Genomic DNA, 9,227 nt, shown 5'->3' with positions numbered 1-9,227 from the left:
CAACCCTCTTCAACCTTGGGACCTGGATAGGGTACGGTGAGAAGAATGAAGGGAGTCTGAAACCTTGAAGATTTAAAATAGTTTATCTGGTGCTTCTCTCCTCAATACAGTTTTCAGTTGGCTCTCTCTTATTCAACTGACTTCGCTACTCATATACAATTCTAAATAACCAACATACTAAAAACTATTTATTCAAAGGTATACATCATCATCTTATCTCATAGATACATTTTCATCGTGTAATGATCAACATATCCCTAAAAACAGCAAGTTACATCGTTTCCCTTTGTTTACACTGTGTGTGAACGAACGTTCGTTGGTCCTGTTGCCATGACTACGACAGGCTCGCTTGACTGGCGCTACCTTTAGCCGGCGTTAGCTTCTATGCTAACGGACCTTTAACAAATAAATTAAACTATCAAAATATCATCCAAAAAATGGTTTATAGCTTTACACTCCGCTTCTTGGTGTTTCATATCAAATGCTTTATAACTCGCTCACCGTCATGATAACGTTTAAAATATTTCGTTTATCTGGTTCTTCCCTCCTCAGTTTTCAGTTGGCTCTCTCATTCAACGGACTCACTGACTAGGCAGGCTAGCGCTAGCGCCACAGCAGAGCCTCTAGAGTGAGCGGCTCCCCCTGCAGGCCGAAACAAGCACAACACCCCTTGACTAGAAATACTGTAAAATGATTACAACATGACAGAGATTAGGATACGATATCGCTCACATGTCAGGTTGGCAACACAGGGAACCCAAACACGAGCAAAAAAACTATACTATTAATACAGAAAGTTTATCCCTTTTCCACAGCGACTATTTCCCTTTTTCTTTGATGTTACAGACAAACTGGGCGGCAGGTAGCTAGCTTAGTGGTAAAGAGCGTTGTGCCAGTAACCGAAAGGTCGCTGGTTCTAATCCCCGAGCTGACTAGGTGAAAAATCTGCCGATGTGCCCTTGAGCAAGGCACTTAACCCTAATTGCTCTGGATAAGAGCGTCTGCTAAATGACTAAAATGTAATGTAAATGTAAACTAGCCTGCCTCTGACTTTATCAGAAACTGGCCCATTCTGGTATATCAATATCAGTGGTGTAAAAATACTTTAAAGTACTACTTAAGTAGTTTTTTTTGGGTATCTGTACTTTACTTAACTATTGATATTTTTGACAACTTTACTTCATTATATTTCAAAAGAAAATAATGTACTTTTTACTCCATACATTTTCCCTGACACCCAAAAGTCCTTGTTAGGAAAATGGTCCAATTCACGCACTTATAGACTTTTACTCAAGTAGAATTTTACTGGGTGACTGACTTTTACTTGAGTCCTTTTCTATTAAGGTATCTTTACTTTAATCAAGTATGACAATTAGGGTCTTTTTCCACAACTGATCAATATAATGCCAACCAACCTCTTTTGACCTTGAGGGGTTTATTCATTTAATGCATTATACTGCCATTGTACTACAGCAACGCACAATTAATAAAGATGGTACCATATGATAATATTTAGTACCATTTATCATAATTGTGCATTACTATGGTAGAATGTATAATGCGGTATAAAACCATGGTATTTCCATGATTCAGATCTATACTATGGTATAAATGATGCAATACCATGGTAATATTTAGGTACAATGGCAGCACCACGGTGGTACCATCATACGTCAAGGCTAAAAACCATGGTACATTTCCACGATTCAGACTATACCATGGTATCATTAAAAGTACCATAGTAGTACCAGGGGTTTCCTGTTTCAGTCATGTCTTTGGTCACATTCGCATGGGGTCATACAAAAACACCCTAATGATTGGTTGATAACAGATCCTCCCACAACGCAGGCGATGTCTGCAGGATGAAGTTGGGGGAGAGCAACTGCAGAAACTTGCAGTCGACTGCAGTCAAAACTTCATGACCTTTGATCACATTATTTTTGTCAAGTTCATGCAGTTGACCTGTAGGCGTTAAGTCACAAAAGGGATCTGGTCGAACGCAGATTCACATTCAACCTATGATCATATTGATCACTTTAGTCATTCCTAAAGTACGCAGCACTGGGGGCAATGAGTGCACATACACAATGACTAAATGCTATGTGGATGGAGTAAAAAAGGTTGTTACTTCTTTGAATAGTTGTGTTGTCTCAATGAATGAACTACATTAAATGGCTTACAATGACTGAGTGAATTGTTATTGTAAAAAAAATTATGTTCCCTTTATCTAATATTAGGTTTTGGTTGAAGATCTGATAACATTCAGTATCACAAATATGCAAAAGTAGAGAAAATTAGAAAGGGGGCAAATACTTTTTCATAGCACTGTAAACATGTTTATCTACATATCATTGCTTTAAATGTTTCATACTGACATTTAAAACAGTTTCATACTCCCCCAGTCAGGACTCATAAATCAAATACCACAACTGTTTTTAAAAGATCTATGAACCTCTCCACTGAATCAGTTAATGTTTTCATGCTAATGTTTTAATAAATCATAGAATAAAAAGACAAGCACATTATTGTACCCACAAACCATTTTACAAGCAGAGAAATATGCTGTCCTTTTTAGATGAGAGAACTGTATTTCCCAGAGCCTTATTGCAAATCAAATAACAGCTCTTCCCAGATATAATAACCCAGCAGTCCTGAGTGGGGCAAATGGATGCTGCTGGCCACGTGGCTGGAGAAAATGAAATTACTGGATGTATGACCAAAGGCATCTTCTAGAAACACTGAATAAATTCCTGGAATGTGGCGTCAGTGGTCTCTAATTGTACCTGCATTGATTGAGACCAGTCATTCACATCATAAAGCACAACGAAATCCTGATGACCACCAGAGACCAGACATCAGGGAGAGGCTGAGAGAGGAGCAGCAGACTGGGAGGATGGAATTGTTTTGGGCACTTCAACCTTTTGTCAAGCACAGATTAAACAAGACTAGGTCTTCTTCCTACATGTAGTCATTCAGGACACAGTCTACAGCAGGGATCATCAACTAGATTCAGCTGCTGGCCCATTTATTCTGGAGCGGATGGTCGGGGGGCTGGAACATAATTACAAATCATTTGTAGACTGCAAATTGACCCCTCTCCCTCCCCCCTTCTAAATAATGTAAACATGAGATTTCAGTTCCTTCTTCTAAGACCAGTGTATAACCATCACTGATTGAAAACGTATCAACTCAGTCAAAAGCATGTACTGTTATAAAAAAAGACATTTTATTTAACAAGTTCAGGTTGGTTTTTCAAAACATTATCAGTCATGTTGTTCACTGCAGCTCCACAGTGTACAAAACTCACCTGAATCTCACGGGGAAACAACAAACAAATGGAACGTTATGGTCCAAGCTGTTCTGAGGTCAGTATTACCTGCCTAAACCCTCAACCACATCCAATGGTGGAGGATCGTCCAGTGTCATCACAATGTGTCAGTTCCAAATGGCACCCTTTCCCCTATATAGTGCACTACTTTTGACTAGAGCCCCTGGACAAAGTAGTGCACTATAAAGGGAATAGGGCGCCATTTTGAACGAGGCCAATTATTCATTCTATCACAAGGAGTCAGTACCTAGGATGACGTAAAGAAGACATCTCATCCTAGGTTAGTCCATGCTAACAACACATTTGGTCTGCAACAGTGGGCCATACAACCAACATTCAGACTTTAGTTAGCCACACTGTTTTGATCAACAGTATACAGGACAATGACCATTCAGGGTGTATGAACTCAACTCTGCCACACTGTCCTACTGGCAAACAACATGTTCAATTCCCTATAATGTTACTATGGAAGCTAACCACGGGATTATCTTAAAGGCACATTCAAGTATGGGATTTAAAGCAACAAACTAAAAGATACATCCACATCATATTGTCACCTAGTTTGCTTTCTTTCTTTCAACAACATATTAATTCATTTACTGGCAGGTGCTTTGACTAAACCTGTGAATTGCACTACTAACATAACTTTTTTTAAATTGGTCCCTGTGATATATAAGATGATATGACAGGCTCATTTCTGCCATGAACTCACAGAGGAGTCTCTCTATCCATGCTGCAACAGAGACCAATGCTACTGTTATACATCACTTCTCCTTATTGTCTGCTGGGCGTCAGCCAGCCAGCCAGCCAGCCAGCCAGCCAGCCAGCCAGCCAGCCAGCCAGCAAGCCAGCCAGCCAGCCAGCAAGTCAGTCAGTCAGCCAGCAAATCAGTCAGTCAGCTAGCAAGTCAGCCAGCCAGCAAGTCAGCCAGCAAGTCAGCAAGTCAGTCAGCCAGCCAGCAAGTCAGTCAGCCAGCCAGCAAGTCAGTCAGCCAGCAAGCCAGTCAGCAAGCAAGTCAGTCAGCCAGCCAGCAAGTCAGTCAGTCAGCCAGCAAGTCAGCCAGCCAGCCAGCCAGCAAGTCAGTCAACGGCTCTAGACTCAACAGAAAATACATTCTGAATCAGATGAATGAGAACAACTAAATAAAACAACCCCAGGTTACCAAAACTTGTCATATCAAATATAACCTCATAAGCAGAGTTTTCACAAGCTAGCTAAGTCAGGAGAGCCTTCCTTACTATGGATCAGCTGCCAGTAGAACCTAACCCAGCCAGTGGAACCTAACCCAGCCAGTAGAACCTAACCCAGCCAGTGGAACCTAACCCAGCCAGTAGAACCTAACCCAGCCAGTGGAACCTAACCCAGCCAGTGGAACCTAACCCAGCCAGTAGAACCTAACCCAGCCAGTAGAACCTAACCCAGCCAGTGGAACCTAACCCAGCCAGTGGAACCTAACCCAGCCAGTAGAACCTAACCCAGCCAGTAGAACCTAACCCAGCCAGTGGAACCTAACCCAGCCAGTGGAACCTAACCCAGCCAGTGGAACCTAACCCAGCCAGTGGAACCTAACCCAGCCAGTAGAACCTAACCCAGCCAGTGGAACCTAACCCAGCCAGTAGAGCCTAACCCAGCCAGTAGAACCTAACCCAGCCAGTAGAACCTAACCCAGCCAGTAGAACCTAACCCAGCCAGTGGGTTGGTAGATACAGTGCCTTCGGAAAGTATTCAGACCCCTTGACTTTTTCCACATTTTGTTACGTTTCAGCCTTATTCTAAAATGGATTAAATAAATAAAAATCCTCAATCTACACACAATACCCCATAATGACAAAGTGAAAACAGGTTGTTAGACATTTTTGCAAATTTATTTAAAATAAAAAACAGAAATACCTTATTTATATAAGTAGTCAGACCCTTTGATATGAGACTTTAAACGGAGCTCAGGTGCATCCTGTTTCCATTGATCATCCTTGAGATGTTTGTACAACTTCATTGGAGTCCACCTGTGGTAAATTCAATTGATTGGACATGATTTGAAAAAAGGCACACACCTGTTGACTGTGCATGTCAGAGCAAAAACCAAGCCATGAGGTCGAAGGAATTGTCCGTAGAGCTCCGAGACAGGATTGTGTCGAGGCACAGATCTGGGGAAGGGTATCAAAAAATGTCTGCAGCATTGAAGATCCCAAGAACACAGTGGCCTCCATCATTCTTAAATGGAAGAAGTTTGGAACCACCAAGACTCTTCCTAGAGCTGGCAGCCCGGCCAAACTGAGCAATCGGGGGAGAAGGGCCTTGGTCAGGGAGGTGATCAAGAACCCGATGGTCACTCTGAGAGAGCTCCAGAGTTCCTCTGTGGAGATGGGAGAACCTTCCAGAAGGACAACCATCTCTGCAGCACTCCACCAATCAGGCCTTTATGGTGGAGTGGCCAGACGGAAGCCACTCTTCAGTAAAAGGCACATGACAGCCCGCTTGGAGTTTGCCAAAAGGCACCTAAAGGACTCTCAGACCATGAGAAACAAGATTCTCTGGTCTGATGAAACCAAGATTGAACTCTTTGGCCTGAATGCCAAGCGTCACGTCTGGAGGAAACCTGGCACCATCCCTACAGTGAAGCATGGTGGTGGCAGCATCATGCTGTGGGGATGTTTTTCAGTGGCAGGGACTGAGAGACTAGTCAGGATCGAGGGAAAGATGAACGGAGCAAAGTACAGAGAGATCCTTGATGAAAACCTGCTCCAGAGCGCTCAGGACCTCAGACTGGGGCGAAGGTTCGTCTTCCAACAGGACAACGACCCTAAGCACACAGCCAATACAACGCAGGAGTGGCTTCGGGACAAGTCTCTGAATGTCCTTGAGTGGCCCAGCCAGAGCCCGGACTTGAACCCGATCTATCATCTCTGGAGAGACCTGAAAATAGCTGTGCAGCAACACTCCCCATCCAACCTGACAGAGCTTGAGAGGATCTGCAGAGAAGAATGGGAGAAACTCCCCAAATACAGGTGTGCCAAGCTTGTAGCGTCATACCCAAGAAGACTCGAGGCTGTAATCGCTGCCAAAAGGTGCTTCAACAAAAGTACTGAGTAAAGGGTCTGAATACTTATGTAAATGTGATATCCGTTTGTTCTGTTCATATTTGAAAGAACATTTATGAATTGATTCGCGTTTGAACGATCAATAGAGCACTTGACCGAAAGCGTTCAGACCAAACTCTGTCTGGTCCTTGCCCTGCCCTGCTGACACAGTGGAAGAACCAGGTCTGGTCTGGAAAACATCTCAAAGCACCATGAGCATTATGAGGAGCAAAGTATGTTGTTGGTTAGAGAACAGCTCTACTGTTATACCCCTGACCTCTATGTTCCCGTTGCACTGTGAGCTCTATGGGAGGATCAAAAGGTCAAACACAGCCTTTGAAATGCTTCATGTCAAAATATGTACATCAATCAATCAAAACAATCAATCTGACCTTTAAAATGAAATAAAGAAAGGAAGAAAAGTAAATGTGAAGTACTGAGCCTTTAGTATGTCTTGTATGTTGCTGCTCCATATGGTTTCCTACAGTACATTCATCAGGTGCTGCTAACTGGAGCACCAAGATCCCGAGAGAACGTCTTACCAGGAAGATCTTTAAACGTCAATCTAAATATACACTGGGAGGAGTCATCTAGCGCTCTGACGTTTTCACCAGGGTTGGGCTCAATTCCATTTAAATTCCCAGTCAATTCAGAAAGTAAACCAAACTCAAAATGTTCATAATTGAAAAGGATTGAAGAGAACTGACATTGGAATTTCAGTGTACTTCCTGAATTGACAGGAATCGAAATGGAATTAACCCCAACCCTGGTTGACCTGTAGAAATAAATATCCCTGTTATGCACAGACAGACCATGAGAATGTCCCTAAGAGAGAGGGTTCCGTGGAGAGAGAGGGTTCCGTGGAGAGAGGGTTCCGTGGAGAGAGGGTTCCGTGGAGAGAGAGGGTTCCGTGGAGAGAGAGGGTTCCGTGGAGAGAGAGGGTTCCGTGGAGAGAGAGGGTTCCGTGGAGAGAGAGGGTTCCGTGGAGAGAGAGGGTTCCGTGGAGAGAGAGGGTTCCGTGGAGAGAGAGGGTTCCGTGGAGAGAGAGGGTTCCGTGGAGAGAGAGGGTTCCGTGGAGAGAGAGGGTTCCGTGGAGAGAGAGGGTTCCATGTCCCAGGAACTGGTGCAACAAAGAAGAGTGAGTCAGTGTGTCAGACAGAGGGAGGGGGTATCACTGGGAGAAGAGCCACACCACCATTAGACCCAAGGCCACGGCAGCTCAGACAGAGGGAGGGGGTATCACTGGGAGAAGAGCCACACCACCATTAGACCCAAGGCCACGGCAGCTCAGACAGAGGGAGGGGGTATCACTGGGAGAAGAACCACACCACCATTAGACCCAAGGCCACGGCAGCTCAGACAAAGGGAGGGGGTATCACTGGGAGAAGAACCACACCACCATTAGACCCAAGGCCACGGCAGCTCAGACAAAGGGAGGGGGTATAACTGGGAGAAGAGCCACACCACCATTAGACCCAAGGCCACGGCAGCTCAGACAAAGGGAGGGGGTATAACTGGGAGAGGAACCACACCACCATTAGACCCAAGGCCATGGCAGCTCAGACAGAGGGAGGGGGTATCACTGGGAGAAGAGCCAAACCACCATTAGACCCAAGGCCATGGCAGCTCAGACAGAGGGAGGGGGTATAACTGGGAGAAGAACCACACCACCATTAGACCCAAGGCCACGGCAGCTCAGACAAAGGGAGGGGGTATAACTGGGAGAAGAGCCACACCACCATTAGACCCAAGGCCACGGCAGCTCAGACAAAGGGAGGGGGTATAACTGGGAGAAGAACCACACCACCATTAGACCCAAGGCCATGGCAGCTCAGACAGAGGGAGGGGGTATCACTGGGAGAAGAGCCAAACCACCATTAGACCCAAGGCCATGGCAGCTCAGACAAAGGGAGGGGGTATCACTGGGAGAAGAGCCAAACCACCATTAGACCCAAGGCCACGGCAGCTCAGACAGAGGGAGGGGTATCACTGGGAGAAGAGCCACACCACCATTAGACCCAAGGCCACGGCAGCTCAGACAAAGGGAGGGGGTATCACTGGGAGAAGAGCCACACCACCATTAGACCCAAGGCCACGGCAGCTCAGACAGAGGGAGGGGGTATCACTGGGAGAAGAGCCACACCACCATTAGACCCAAGGCCACGGCAGCTCAGACAGAGGGAGGGAGTATCACTGGGAGAAGAGCCACACCACCATTAGACCCAAGGCCACGGCAGCTCAGACAGAGGGAGGGGGTATCACTGGGAGAAGAACCACACCACCATTAGACCCAAGGCCACGGCAGCTCAGACAAAGGGAGGGGGTATAACTGGGAGAGGAACCACACCACCATTAGACCCAAGGCCATGGCAGCTCAGACAGAGGGAGGGGGTATCACTGGGAGAAGAGCCAAACCACCATTAGACCCAAGGCCATGGCAGCTCAGACAGAGGGAGGGGGTATAACTGGGAGAAGAACCACACCACCATTAGACCCAAGGCCACGGCAGCTCAGACAAAGGGAGGGGGTATAACTGGGAGAAGAGCCACACCACCATTAGACCCAAGGCCACGGCAGCTCAGACAAAGGGAGGGGGTATAACTGGGAGAAGAACCACACCACCATTAGACCCAAGGCCATGGCAGCTCAGACAGAGGGAGGGGGTATCACTGGGAGAAGAGCCAAACCACCATTAGACCCAAGGCCATGGCAGCTCAGACAAAGGGAGGGGGTATCACTGGGAGAAGAGCCAAACCACCATTAGACCCAAGGCCACGGCAGCTCAGACAGAGGGAGGGGTATCACTGGGAGAAGAGCCACAC

General features: G+C 46.0%; 1 protein-coding gene across 1 annotated transcript in view; it reads right to left on the bottom strand.

The window, feature by feature from the left end:
* Nucleotides 1-9,217: 9,217 nt before the first annotated feature.
* Nucleotides 9,218-9,227, bottom strand: part of LOC311122068 (tyrosine-protein phosphatase non-receptor type 2-like) — a gene marked incomplete at its 5' end in the record, with an annotated part of 5,178 nt that continues 5,168 nt past the window's right edge. Inside the window, one exon of the mRNA XM_084196480.1 lies at nucleotides 9,218-9,227. This exon is cut by the window's right edge and continues 1,375 nt beyond it.

Source organism: Coregonus lavaretus (assembly GCF_964263955.1).
Source record: "Coregonus lavaretus genome assembly, contig: HAP1_SCAFFOLD_7205, whole genome shotgun sequence".
In the NCBI taxonomy this organism is placed as follows: Eukaryota; Metazoa; Chordata; class Actinopteri; order Salmoniformes; family Salmonidae; genus Coregonus; species Coregonus lavaretus.
This window is presented reverse-complemented; position numbering and strand designations above follow the sequence as displayed.